This window comes from Dasypus novemcinctus, chromosome 28, assembly GCF_030445035.2.
Source record: "Dasypus novemcinctus isolate mDasNov1 chromosome 28, mDasNov1.1.hap2, whole genome shotgun sequence".
NCBI classification, from domain to species: Eukaryota; Metazoa; Chordata; class Mammalia; order Cingulata; family Dasypodidae; genus Dasypus; species Dasypus novemcinctus.
Genome location: NC_080700.1, coordinates 17,090,225 through 17,104,949, shown reverse-complemented (window position 1 = coordinate 17,104,949; position 14,725 = coordinate 17,090,225). Strand labels below are relative to the sequence as shown.

The 14,725-nt window shown below is 39.3% G+C and overlaps 1 long non-coding RNA gene across 2 annotated transcripts; it reads right to left on the bottom strand.

The window, feature by feature from the left end:
* Nucleotides 1-6,568: 6,568 nt before the first annotated feature.
* LOC131276378 (uncharacterized) lies at nt 6,569-14,384 on the bottom strand. Of its 2 annotated transcripts, none has more exons than XR_011647703.1 (2): nt 13,892-14,384; nt 6,569-8,835 (listed from the first exon to the last, which is right to left on the bottom strand). It is a non-coding gene; the product is annotated as an uncharacterized lncRNA (long non-coding RNA). The 2 variants fall into 2 exon arrangements; XR_011647704.1 differs by lacking the exon at nt 13,892-14,384 and adding an exon at nt 10,092-13,872.
* Between the last annotated feature and the right edge of the window lie 341 nt (nt 14,385-14,725).

Sequence of the window (14,725 nt, the reverse complement as noted above, 5' to 3'; positions counted from 1 at the left end):
TCCAAACATGAAAGAAAGTAAGACTCCCCAGGGGAGCAGAGTCTGGAGAATCCTAGCTTTAATTGCTAGGGAGGGAGGCTGATCACCTCCCGAGTACACTAGTACCTTCAGAAATCTGGGGGGAAGCCATTCTCTTCAGGTCTGGAAAAAGAGAAAAAAGGGAAAAAGCCTGGTGTTTTGGGTTTGTCTAACTGCATATTAGAATCTAATACTGGTCTTATCTCCACTGAAAGAGTGGAGGCTTGATTATGATTGGAAAGGATGTTTATAGGTCCTATCGTCCTGGAAATTGGTCTGGATTTTGAAAAACTTGGTTACAGAAAATCAATCAGCTTTTCTAGTGAAGCTTGGTCTGGGTGTAAAGTTAAACAGTGAAAAAGATCTAGCTGTAATCTTTTGTTATGGTGCTGAATTGTGAATGAATTCTCTTCATATCAGATGTTAAAGTTAAGTGTTCTCTCTTTCTAAGGATTGTGATGCCTGCAGGGGCAGCCGTGCTGAAAAAAAAATATATATATATATAAAACTTGTGTGTCAGATTAGTGACCTTTGTGCTTCTGTCTGTGTTGGCTTGATGCTAGTGTTGGAGTTGTGTGGTTATGTAAAGTGATGGAATTTGGTCGAGCTGGAATCTTCCCTTGCCATTGGCAAGGGGGTGAATTGATTATGGGGAAAAACTGCAGAGTCTGGATGTTTGTGCATGCTCTGCTGTTTTGTCTCTGGTCCAGCCCTTTGCCAGGACTTGGCGGCCATCTGTGTCCATGAAACACACCTAGGTTTGTTGGGGCTGGCCCCAGTCAGGGTGGCTGGGACCCTGGGAGGGGCGCTGAATTTGAGTAGATTCTTTCGGTTTATTTTGGCGGAAAGCTGGAAAGGGGGGAGTGGCTTCCCCCTTTCCAGTGAGTTCACACCTTCTATTTATAAACTGCATTCCTATTTGATCGCTGTGCACCTGACTGCCGAGAAGGGGGGAGGTGAAGGGGATGCAGAGTAAGATCAAAAGAAGTGCAATAAAGTCCCCTCCCTAAGGTGTCAAAGGCCAAAATAAATTTGCATTCTGCCCAGGTTCTGTGAGAGTAGGTAAAATGCTTCGAAATGTTTTAAAGCTGGAAACTTGTCTAAAGGAAGGAGGCTATCACTTGAAAACAATGGACCTCTAATCACTTGATAGCCTTTTTAATGGTCTGCTGGGAACTTGAGGGTTGTGAAACTGCAGAAAAAGGAAAAAAAAAAAAAGAGAAATGAACCTCCACTTTAAAATCTGTGTCTGGCATTTGTCAGTTGCTGGTGCCTAAAAATTCAAAGTAAAAAAAAAAAAAAAGATGAAAAATGAATCTTTAAATGCCAATACTCTCTTGCTGGTGAATTAAATGCATAACTCACAGATGAGAATTTGTTCTGTTACTAGGAAAAGGCAGAACTTCACAGGATTCTTACTAATAAAATTCTTGTAGCTTAATTAATAAAAGTATTCAATTCACCTTAAGTTTAAAACTTAATGAAAATTGTAATTAAAAGTTAAGATCATTTATAAATGCATTTATATTATAAAACAGTGGAAGAATAACTGAAATAATAAGGGTGAGTTTGGCCTGAACCTATTATTGTAAGTGTAAATTCTGGGCTAACTTTACCTTTGTTTATTGTCACTTCAAGCCTAGGCTCACCCCTTGCCTTTGCTTATGGTTATTTCATAACTGCTTCTGATGTGGGCTATGGGTGGGAGGCTCTTCATCTCTTTGTAGATAACCTAAGCTGTCTGTGACTTGTGAGTGTGGGATGGTAAGAGGCTGCAGTCCTGCCCTTGGTGACCATGGCAATGACTCCAGTCCCAGGAAACAGTTTAGCAATGCAAACTCTATAAAATTTAAATATTCAGGGAAAATGAAAACCAAATGTGCTAAAAGCTTATCCAGAATGTATAAGGTCCATGCTAAAAGCTTACCTAGGATGTGGAAGATATATGCTAATATAAGCCTGTTGAGCACTAAAACAAAGAACAATTTAACCCTTCCTCTATGTAAAAAAAGGAACTCAAAATTCTTGTTCAGGGCTCAGGTTTGAAACAGAAAGCTCCCGAGTATGGCCAGCCATCAGTAAATCATTTTTCCTTCTCAAAATCATTCCTAAGTCCTGGCCTTTCTAGACACAAATAATTGAACCTCTCTCAACTTCTATAACACTTCTGCACCTATAGTCCAGGGAAAACCAGATGTGAAATATACCTATCTCCTGTCCTATTTTTTTTTAGTGTTGATATCTTAATTTTTCTTAATTAATTCATTAATTTTTAAAGTTACATTAAAAAATGAGGTCCCCATATAGCCCCCACCCCCTTCACCCCATTCCTCCCATAACCACAACCTCCTCCATCATCATGGGACATTCATTGCACTTGGTGAATACATCTCTGAGCACTGCTGCACCACATGGTCAATGGTCCACATTGCAGTTTACACTCTCCCCCAGTCCACCCAGTGGGCCATGGGAGGACATACAGTATCCAGTATCTATCCCTGCAGTACCACCCAGGACACCTCCAAGTCCTGAAAATGCCCCCACATCACTTCTCTTCTTCCCATTCCCACCCTCAGCAGCTACCATGTCCACTTTCTCCATCTCAGTGTTACATTTACTTCCACTACAAATCACATTAGTTCCAGAATAGAGTATCAGTAAGTCCACTCTAATCCATACTCTATTCCTCCATTCTGTGGACCCTGGGATGGCTATGTCCACTCCACCCCTCTATCAAGACAGTGTTTCGACTCCACTTGGATGATGGATGCAATTCTGTTTGCAGTTGTAGGCACTCTTGGCTCCCTGGTGTGGTGAATGACCTTCTTCACCCCCCCATTAGCTGGCTGGGGTAAGTCCAATAAACCAGAGGGTGGGAGTTGCAAGTCTGTTGAGGCTCAGGGCCTGGCTATCACATGGACAGTCCAGAGATTCAGGTCCCCCAAGTATACACTAAACCGCAGCACCAACCACAGGTCCAGTAAAAGTGGCAGGAGAGGCTTGTGAACGAAGATCACACCTGAGTCCAACTCCATCACACTCAGGACCACAAACTCCGAAGTAGGGCCAATTGACATGGCACTGAACTCCATCTGCCATGACCATAGAACCTGTGGGTCTCTGTAGCCCTCAGAAGATCCAATACCTGGGGTTGTATCTACTTCATCTGTCTCTGGGATCTGCTGAGGTGTGCATAAAGGCAACCCCTCTGATGACTTCCCGGAACTTTTTTGGAGACTCATAGCCATATAAACTCATTTGTCCTTTCCATTTCCCCCTTTTATTCAGGGTCAAAAAGCATTTTTAACTCCTGATATTACATGTTGGCTGAGATATTCTGCTGGTCTGAGTTGACCCTTTTATTCAAGATCATTCTCTAGCCACATCATCAGCTGGTACTTGGTAGTAATCCCTCAGTGCCAGGGAGGCTTATCCCCAGGAGTCATATCCCACGCTGGGGAGAATTTACATGCTGAGTTTGGCTTTGAGACTGGCCACATTTGAGCAACATGGAGGCTCTCAGGAGGTAACTCTTAGGCACCCTGCAGCTCTAGGCCTAGTTCTTATTTCAGGCACACAGGTCCACAAGCATAGTCATTAGCATCAAGGGCTCATTGTTGGGCCATTCTTCCTTATTGGTCTTAGCCATTGCACTCAGAGGATTGTTGCTGTTCCATTGGGGAATGTGGCAGAGCTCCCCCAGCCAGGAACTCAGCACTCCCCCAGCCATTGTTCCCAACTGTAACCATTATGAAAATAACCAAACATTTGTATGCACTCCGCTCATATGCCCTGGAGAACTCCCTCCCAACCATTCACCCCCACCAATAACACCAGTATTCCTCCCCTATCACCATTGAACCCCTCTGTGTCCAAAACCTCCCTGAAAATGAAGCCCAATATATTGCCGGGTTCCATTAATAGTACAATGGAATATAGTGATGGGTTTAAAGGTTAGATATAGAATACATACTAATTTAGAAAAATTAAAGTAAAAATAAATTGGGGTATCAAAAAATTAAAAAAAGAAAAAGCTTTGTTTTTGATGTTTTACCTTCCATCACTGCAATAAGTGTTGCCCTGTATGCACATTGGCAAGGCAACTTCTTCCATCTCTTCCTCAGTGTCTACGTCCTTTTTTTTTTCTTTTCTTTTCTTCTAATTATTGAGCTTGTTTTCACAAAAGTTTTAGACCACAGTAATTCATATATACCATATACAGTACTCCCACATATTCAACATCAGACACTTTGTCCCTAGCCCAGCAATAATCTTTTTACATATTCATACTATATTTACTGCAACTGATGTATACAGATATTGAGACAATAGCTTTCAAACAAGGTTACACTTGGGTTTGCATTGTGGTCTATATTTTAGAATATAAAATTTTCTAAATTTTTGGTTATCTTATGTTTTACTTTATGATTTACATTTTAGCCTATAGACCCCTATACATTTTTGGGTGTAATTTAACATGTCCTATATCCATCCTTGCATAATCTTGTGGAGCACTTCCATTGCCCCACAGTTACACTAATTCCACCTATTCAATACCTCTTTCCCCATCCCCTCAGGGCCCACAGTGACAATCATTGCTTGAAGGGCCATGTTCAGAGATACTTGCAAAATGTTGAGGGCTTGACATGGTCGACTGCCCTAATGCATTGGGACCCACCATTTCTCTCCAGAGATACAATTACCTCTATTTGAGAACATCAATCCTCCCCAGGATGTGGGTATACCTTCACTCTCATTGCATGGGTTTCCAGCCAATGATATAACCCACTATGAAAAAATGAGCCCTTGCACACTCCCTAGAAGCCTGTTCTGCATCAGATTATCCCCTTTAAGCATCTTAAACAGGTAACCTTCCTTATTATATTTTTGAAAAAGTTTTCTCAACAATATACTCTCAATCACATACCTGACAATCCCCTTGTTCATATGTTTCCCCCACCCTCCCCCCAATTTGTTGGGACATATTAACCATCCTCCCATCCCTAGCCCCCCTCAAGCCCACAAAGCCCCACCCAAAGGTATCCCTATGTCCTCATTTTATCCCTTCCCTGTACAAAAACTTACCTCCAGCTTATCATAGATTTCACCCATGTAGGTATCACCTTGCAACCTTCCTCTACCCCCCAAATTCCCTTAAGCCTATCATCCAGTCTCTAGTTCTCTGAAGCAGGTTGGTTTACTTATTTCATATCATTGAGGTCATGTAGTATTTGTCCTTCAATGCCTGGATTGCTTCACTCAACATAAGGTTCTCAAGATTCATCCATGTTATCACATGTGTTTGTAGTGTATTTGTTCTAAAGCTGAGTAGTATTCCATTGTATGTATATACCACATTTTATTTATCCATTCATCTGTTGATGGGCATTTGGGTTGATTCCAACTTTTGGCAATAGTGAACAATGCTGCTATGAACATTGGTGTGCATATATCGGTTTGTGTCCTTGTTTTCAGTTCTACTGGGAATATACCCAGTAGTGGAATTGCTGGGTCATATGGCAAATCTATAGCTAGTTTTTTGAGAAACCGCCAAACTGTCCTCCAGAATGGCAGGATCCTTCTGTATTCCCACCAGCAGTGGATGAGTATTCCTATTCCTCCACATCCTCTCCAGCACTTGTAGTCTTCTGTTTTTTTTTCATAACTGCCAATGTTATGGAAGTAAGATGGTATTTCATTGTAGTTTTGATTTGCATTTCCCTAATAGCTAGAGATATGGAGCATTTTTTCATGTGCTTTTTAGCCATTTGGCTTTCTTCTTTGGAGAAGTGTCTGTTTAAATCTTTTTCCCATTTTTTAAATGGGTTGTTTTTCTTTCTATTTTCAAGATATAGGAGTTCTTTATATATGCAACTTAAAAGTCACCTATCAGATATATGGTTACCAAATATTTTCTCCCATTGTGTAGGCTGTCTTTTCACTTTCTTGACAAACTACTTTGAAGTGCAGAAGGCTTTAATTTTGATGAAGTCCCATTTATCTATTTGGTCTTTTGCTGCTCGTGCTTTGGGTGTGAAGTTCATGAAGCCATTTCCTATTACAAGGTCCTGTAGATGGTTCCCAATATTGCTTTCCAAAGTCTTTATGGTTTTAGTTCTTATATTTAGGTCTTTGATACATCTTGAGTTGATCTTTTTATAAGGTGTGAGCTGGTAATCCTCTTTCATTCTTTTACATATGGATATCCAGTTCTCCAGGCACCATATGTTGAAGAGGCCGTTCTCTCCCAGTTGAGAGGGTTTGATTGCCTTATCGAATATTATATGGCTGTATATATGAGGATCTATATCAGAACTCTCAATTCGGTTCCATTGGTCCATGGGTCTATCCTTGTGCCAATACCATGCTGTATTCACTACTGTAGCTTTGTAGTATGTTTTGAAGTCAGGTAGTGTGATTCCTCCAATTTCATTTTTCTTTTTCAATATGTCTTTGATATTGGGGTCTCTTTCCTTTCCAAATAAATTTCATAGCTTGTCGGAGTCTTGTTCGGTGACCCGAGGTATCGGGAATGAAAAACAAAGAAAGATTGGGTTCAGGGGATCTGAGAGCATTGATTTCTCAAGCTCATCAGACAACTTTATTGAGTCAAGGGGCTAGTATATATACCCCTAACCTACATGACATTCAGCACAAAATCAAGTTACCTATTACCCTTACCTCATACTATATTAACTAGTGATTGATGAAAACCCAACAAACTTTACTGGAACTATTATTATAAGAATCAGTAACTATACTCATAAATCCTGTTACCCAGGTTGTTCTGTTCTATAGGTATTGTTCTGCCTGCAGGTGTGCTGACCCAGCCAAGATTGTGCTCCGCACCGATAATCATAAGGGACAGCTTGACTCAGTGGTCAAAGAAGTAACTTGCTTCCATGGAAACAACATGCCTTTGTTTCCCACATTTCCCCCTTTTTGTTTTAGTCAGGGTGACTGTGCCTGTCTTAGGTTGCCCCCCAGGGGGTCTTACCCATCATTGACTACCAGCCAAGCACACTGACTTCGGGGTACTATTGTAGAGTTTTAGCAAGTACTATGTTGTTTGCTTGTCCCATTGTGTCCACATGGTGCAATCTCTGGCAAACACCTTTTCCCAGGCAAGCGACAACCATGAGCAACAGGATTAATACACATATCCCTATTCCTAAGGCAGATAAGAAATATTGAGATTTCCACCAATCAACAGGATTAAACTTATTTAAATGTGAAATCAAATCATTAAAGATGTCCTTATCACTATCTATGTATATCTGATTATGAGACATTTCTAAAATCTTTTTCTGCAATTCCTCAATTTCTAATGACATATTTCCTTTGTGTCCTAACAAATGATTTCTGATCTTATTCCATTGAAACATAGAAATGTTATAATCCAAAGGAGTAATACAAAAATTACTTTCATTCCAATCACATTTCAATCCTCTTAACAAATTCAAATTATAAACTTGATCTCCTAAGTGTAAAACAGCAGACTCCAAATCACTAACTCTGTTATTAAGTCCTTCATCAATGTGCTCCTGACTATGCCATAAGTCACTTGCATTCTTGTGCCAATCATGCACGTATTGCTGTGTCTGCACCGTCTCATGCAATGCAACAGCAGCAGTGGCAGCAGCAGTGATGACACCAGTGAGGCCAAGAATGCCAGCTATGAGAAGTCCCAAAAATCTCTTAAATCGTTTCAACAGTCCTTGAGCCAGGTGGAAAAGAAGATGACTTTCAGGTGATGACTGCCACATCCGATTCATTTTCACCGGGATCCACACTCCTTGTCTTTGGCGAGCCATGGTGATAATATCTCCATTCTGTAAAATATTCTCAGACAAGCAAGTATACAAAGTGCCATCCTTATAGAACAAAGCATTTTCAGTAATGGTAGCCTTCCCTACCACAAACACATGTGGGTCTCTGACACATGATTGAAAATGATGAATTTGATCTAATTGTAAATATTGTCCATCCATAGTTTTATTACCTTTCCATTCAGAAGTAGACGCCACTCCTAAGAAGACTTTCCATATTTGTTTTTGATCATGGACTCCAGTGCTATTGCACCATGGAAAAGGAACCCATTTCCCTATATTTTTCCAATCACTATTATTTTTGGTAAAAATTATTTTTTCATCCAAATCAAGGGAATCATGAAAGGGATACTGCATTATTACTAATTTGTTGTCCCATGCTATTTATACCATACCAAATAAATCTGCCCTTATATTTGTTGGGATTCCCCATAGGGGCACTTTCCCAAACTATTCCATAGGAATCATTAAAAACGACAGATCCTCTTCCCATATGGTATTCATACCATCTTTGCATATCACCAGCATTCCTCTTAGGACAACTATAACTTGGATACTTATATTCTTGGTATTGATAGGATGGGAATAAAGTTACCAAAGATTTAGTATTATTATGGCTAAAATTGATCATAGTTCTATTTTTCACAGCCATACATGGTGGGCGATTGCCAATGCAAAGAGGTCGGAAATCAAATGGAAGAAGGAGATTATAAATCCTTTTTCCTTCTTCTCGTGGCATAAGTGGTAACCTATCATCCATGGGTCCAGGAAATATAATAGTTTTATTCAAATAGACAGGAAAAGAAGAATCTTTCCAGGTTAACACTCGAAGTAATGGGGGATTAGGGATATAAGCCCAATACGTGTAATTACCATTACCATTGCCAGTTTCACTCACTATCAGTAGGATCCATATGTGTAGAAGACTCCACTTCTTCAGTCCTAGGTTTAATCCTTTTTGCCAGAAGCCAGATTTCTTCTCCATTTTCTGAAATGATAAGAGCATAGCCTCGCCCCCATACTTTAACCCTGCCTTTCTTCCATTCATTACTTAAAACATCTTTTCAAAATACTGGTTGATTCTCAGATTCTGCAATTTCTGTGGATTTTTGAGAATGTCCAAAATGACATTCAACCGGTGTCATAGAATCATAAACGTTAAGAAAATTTAAGGTAAATAAAGCTTTAGCCAATTGATCTTTAGGTGATATCATACCATCATCTCCCCCCTTTTGTTTTAAAAGCATAGTCTTGAGAGTATGATGGCATCTTTCAACAATAGCTTGACCTGTAGGATTATGGGGAATGCCGGTAACATGTTCAATAGCATATTTGTTACAAAAGGAAGCAAAGGATTTACTAATGTAAGAGGGTCCATTATCAGTTTTAATTTTTAGAGGGCATCCCATCACAGCAAAAGCAGACCAAAGATGTGAGCGAACATGATAAAACTGTTCCCCACTTTGAGCAGTAGCCCACATGAAATGAGAATAAGTGTCAATACAAACATGAACATATTGTAATTTACCAAAGGATGGAATGTGAGTAACATCCATCTGCCATAATTGATTAGGAGTCAGGTCTCTGGGATTAGTTCCAGCCTGAAAAGGCACTGCTGTCAGTGGTTCACAGGTGGGACAAGTACGAATAATTTCCTGCACTTGTAGTCTAGTAAGCTTTTGATATTTATTTCGCAGGCCTTTAGCATTAATGTGAGTTAAAGCATGGTAATCATGAGCACTTTGTAAACACCCCACTAATAAATCAGCTCGAGCATTACTTGCTGTCATAGGACCAGGCAAAGATGTATGAGAACGTATATGTGTAATGTAAATAGGATGCTGTCTTAATCTAATGAGATGTTGCAAATCAGCAAAAAGTTGAGATAATTCATCAGTAACAAAGATATAAGCCATTTCAATATGCTTAACAGTAAGACATACATATTCAGAATCAGAAACAATATTCAAAGGTTCCTTAAATATTTGTTAACACCTTAATGATGGCAGCAAGTTCAGTATGCTGAGCAGACATGAATGGAGTCTGCCAATCCTGTTCTTTTCCTTTGGTAACAAATGCTGCTTTCCCATTACTACTGCCATCAGTAAACACTGTACATGCATTTTCTAAAGGTAGAGATTTTATAATCTTAGATAATATCCAAGTAGTTTTTCATAAGAAAGTAAGTCATTTTGAAGTAGGAAAATGATTATCAATAACACCTTGAAAGTCACTGATAGCTACCTGCCATTGAGGGTTGGTTACATATAGATGATGAATTTCTTCCTGTGATAATTCACAAATAATGCGATCAGAGTCAGACCCTTTAAGTTGATTAAGCGCACACGTCCTTTTGCTAATATATTGATGATTTTTTGTAAATAAGTTTGTAATTGCTTTTGTTTATTATTAGGTAGGAAAATCCACTCCAGCACTCCCTCCTGCCACAGTAAAGCTGTGGGAGATTGCACAGTGGAAAATATAATTAAATCTACAATTTTTCCAGGGTCAATTTGTGTCAACTGTCCTTGTGAAATTCTTTCCTCTATTAAATTTAATTCTCGTTCAGCTTCCACAGATAAAGAACGTGCACTAGTAAGGTCTGAATCCCCCTGCAGAGTTTGGAATAAATGAGTTAACATATAATTAGGAATTCCTAACATAGGTCTAATCCAATTAATGTCTCCTAAAAGTTTTTGAAAATCATTAAGAGTGTTTAATTTATCTCTATGAATTTGCACCTTTTGAGGTGTAATACACCCTTCAGACAATTTCATGCCTAAGTAAGAGAATGGAGCATCTTTCTGAAATTTTTCAGGGGCTATTTGTAACCCATATTCTGGTAAAATTTTTTCTGCCATAACAAGTAATTGTTGTAATTTTTCATCAGAAGCATGAGCAAATAATATATCATCCATATAATGAATAATCATTGCTTCAGGAAATTGATCACGTAACTTTTGAAGAGGTTGGTGTGCAAATAATTGACACATGGTTGGACTATTCATCATACCCTGAGGTAAAACACACCATTGATATCTTTGCATAGGGGTCTGATTATTAAATGAAGGCACAGAGAAAGCAAACTTTACCTTATCAGCAGGATGTAAAGGAATAGTGAAAAAACAATCTTTCAAATCAATTATAATAAGAGACCAATCTTTTGGAATCATTGATGGTTGTGGAACTCCCAGTTGTAGTGCTCCCATAGGACTCATGGCCTTATTTATAGCTCTTAAATCCATCAGGAGTCTCCATTTTCCAGATTTCTTTTTAATAACAAATACCGGAGAGTTCCAAGGACTATTAGAAGGTTCTATATGCTTTTGCTCCAACTGTTCTTTAACCAAACTATGTAGGGCATTTAACTTTTCTACTGTTAGGGGCCATTGATCTATCCATACCGGTGTTTCAGTAAGCCAAGTAATTGGTATGGGACTGCCCTTTCTTTCAATGGCCTCTAAGATAAATTTGCTTGTTCAGGATCTGATGAACTGGAAGAAAATCCAATTCCCCTCCTATCACCTTTCCTTCTAGTATTATATTGCATATCCATATATAATGTTTTAGCCTGCTCCGATAAGGTAGGAATATGAATAAAAGCACCCCATTGACTTAACAAATCATGGCCCCACAAATTAATTCCCACATCGGGCACATAAGGTTGTAAAGTAGATTTTTGTCTATCAGGGCCTAAAACATCAAAAATATTAGTGCTTTGATAGACATCAGTCATTGTACCAACTCCAGTAAAAACTGTAGGTACTTTCTGCAAAGTCCAGGATTGAGGCCAATAACGTTTAGCTATAATAGATACATCTGCTCCTGTATCTATTAAGTCAAAGAACACTTTTCCATTAATTGTAATTGTAGTTTCAGGTCTATCATCATTTACAAAAGTTTGCCAATACATATTTTTTCCAGTTGATCCGAATCCCCCCTTCTTTTTAAAAGGAAGAGTAGCTGGTTTGTTATAGGGAAGCAGTAATAATTGAGCAATTCGTTGTCCTTTTTGTATTTGAATAGAATTAACAGCTTGAACCATTATTTTTATTTCCTCTGTAAAATCACTATCTATAATTCCTACTTGCACCAACAATCCCTTCATAGTTAAACTACTTCTTCCAACTATAATGCCTACTGTATTGTTAGGTAAAGGCCCTTTTACTCCTGTAGAAATTGTTTGAATGCCTCCCTCTGAAGTTATCAATTTAGTCTCAGTAGATGGAAGATCAACAGCAGCACTACCTTGAGTAGCCGCTCTTAATTCTGAGACTGGAATGCATGATACTGACCCTTGCTGACAGGAAACTGGTCGGCCAGGCTCATATTTTTTGTCTGAGGGCCGTGAGCTAGGCCCGCAAAGCGGTTTCCTGATTTTAAAGGTGTGCCTTTCCAGTCTATTTTTGATCTACATTCATTAGCCCAGTGATATCCTTTACGGCACACTGGACAAATTTTTGATGGAGTACGAGGTCCTTTACCTGCTTGATTAACATAGGACCGACAATTCTTTCGAAAATGTCCAAATTTTCCACACTTAAAACAATTCCCTTTCTTTTTTGGGTTATTTCCTCCTCTCATAGCTGAAGCTAACACTGCCATCTGGTGGGTGGTGGAACCAATGTCCTGACAAGCTTTTATATAATCAAGGACAGACCCACCTGCGGCCTTAATAGGCTGGATAGCTTTCTTACACTCATTGTTAGCTTGATCAAAAGCGAGCGTTAGCAAGATTAACTCTCTAGCTTCAGGAATTTCAATAGTCTTAGTAAGCATATCAGTCAGTCTGGCAATAAATTCCACATAAGGTTCATTAACACCTTGAATCACTTTAGCAAAAGACTGCGTAGGCTTTCCTGGAGCTGTAATCCTTCTCCATGCAGCCAAGCATGACTGCCTCACTTGATTAACAGCTTGATCATCATAATGAAGCTGCCTCTCAATACCTGTCCAAGCTCCAGAGCCTAGCAATTGTTCAGCAGTAATATTAACAGGTGGATTTTGAGCCCTATTTCATCATTCTCTCATAGCAGCTTCATCTGTCCACCAAGTCTTAAATTGTAAGAACTCAGCTGCACTCAATACTGTTTTAGTCAGCATGTCCCAATCCCAAGGTATTAACCTGTAGGTATTTGCAAGTCCTTCCACCAATCCAATAGTTTAATGACTCTGAGTGCCATATTGAGTACATGTCTGTTTGATGTCCTTCAATACTTTTAAAGAAAGAGGCTCATGATGAGCATAAATTCCCCCTTGTGGGTTTTGAGCATCAGGAGGAATTTGTTGAATAGTTACAGGAAAAGCTGCTACAGCTTGCATAGCCAGAGGCTCATCTTGACTAGATCCTGATAAAAGACATCTCATTAATGGAGTAACAGGCACAGGATTTGGCTTAAAGCTGCTACGAACATAAGGCAGGTCTGTAGAGAAAAGTCCACTAGGTACTTTTCCAGGTTCCGGAGGTGCAGAAGGAACCTCATGAGTCAAATTAGGATATATGTTTACCTTAGAAATAGTTAGCTCCGACATGGATTTAGTTAAGAATGGATTTGTGTCTTCAACTTCAAATAACTCCTCTTCTTCCTGATCCTCCTCCTCCTCCAAATTCCTGTCTTTACCTGTATCATTCATAGCCGTTTCCTCCCTTGAGAAAAGAACAATCTCTTCCTCTTCGTCAGACTGCAAAGGATCTAATGCAGCAGCAATATGCTGTCCTAAGGCCCAAACTGATACAGGTATATTCTCTCCTTTCTGATATGCTCTCCGCAATTCTTTCATTACTTGCCTCCACTGCTTAACATTTATCAAATTCTTTCCTTGTGGTTGAAACCAATAACAATGCTTTTGAACCAAAGCAAACAATTCTAACAAATCTGCAGTCTAAACTGTGACGCCTACACTGTGCAACAGTGCTTCCAAAACCTGTGAATATGCTTCCAAGCATCCTGGTTGATTACCCATACCCTGATGCTAACGGAAAGCAAAACTCAATAATATGAAGCAGCAATTTACCCGGGTTAATTAATTTTGATGCTCCTTACCTTAAAAAAGGCTTTTCAGCTTTCCGCATTCCCGATCCAGAGGTGGAAGATCCTATGCTGCCATGTCTTGATGAATACTCTGCCTCGGGCCCCACGCCTGGGCGCCACCTGTCGGAGTCTTGTTCGGTGACCTTAGGTATCGGGAATGAAAGACAAAGAAAGATTGGGTTCAGGGGATCTGAGAGCATTGATTTCTCAAGCTCATCAGACAACTTTATTGAGTCGAGGGGCTAGTATATATACCCCTAACCTACGTGACATTCAGCACAAAATCAAGTTACCTATTACATTTACCTCATACTATATTAACTAGTGATTGATGAAAACCCAACAAACTTTACTGGAACTATTATTATAAGAATCAGTAACTATACTCATAAATCCTGTTACCCAGATTGTTCTGTTCTATAGGTATTGTTCTGCCTGCAGGTGTGCTGACCCAGCCAAGATTGTGCTCTGCACCGATAATCATAAGGGACAGCTTGACTCAGTGGTCAGAGAAGTAACTTGCTTCCATGGAAAAAACATGCCTTTGTTTCCCACAATAGCTAGCTTTTCTAGTTCATTAAAGAATGCTGTGTTGGTTTTTATTGGGATTGCATTGAATGTGTAGACCAGTTTTGGTAGGATAGACATCTTAATAGTATTTAGTCTTCCTATCCATGAACAGGGAATGTTCTTCCATTTATTTAGGTCTTCTTTGATTTCCTTGAACAGTCTTGTATAGTTCTTGGTGTATAAGTATTTTACATCTTTAGTTAAATTTATCCCTAAATATTTGATTTTTTAATTTACTATTGTGAATGGTATTTGTTTCTTGATTTCCTTCTGATC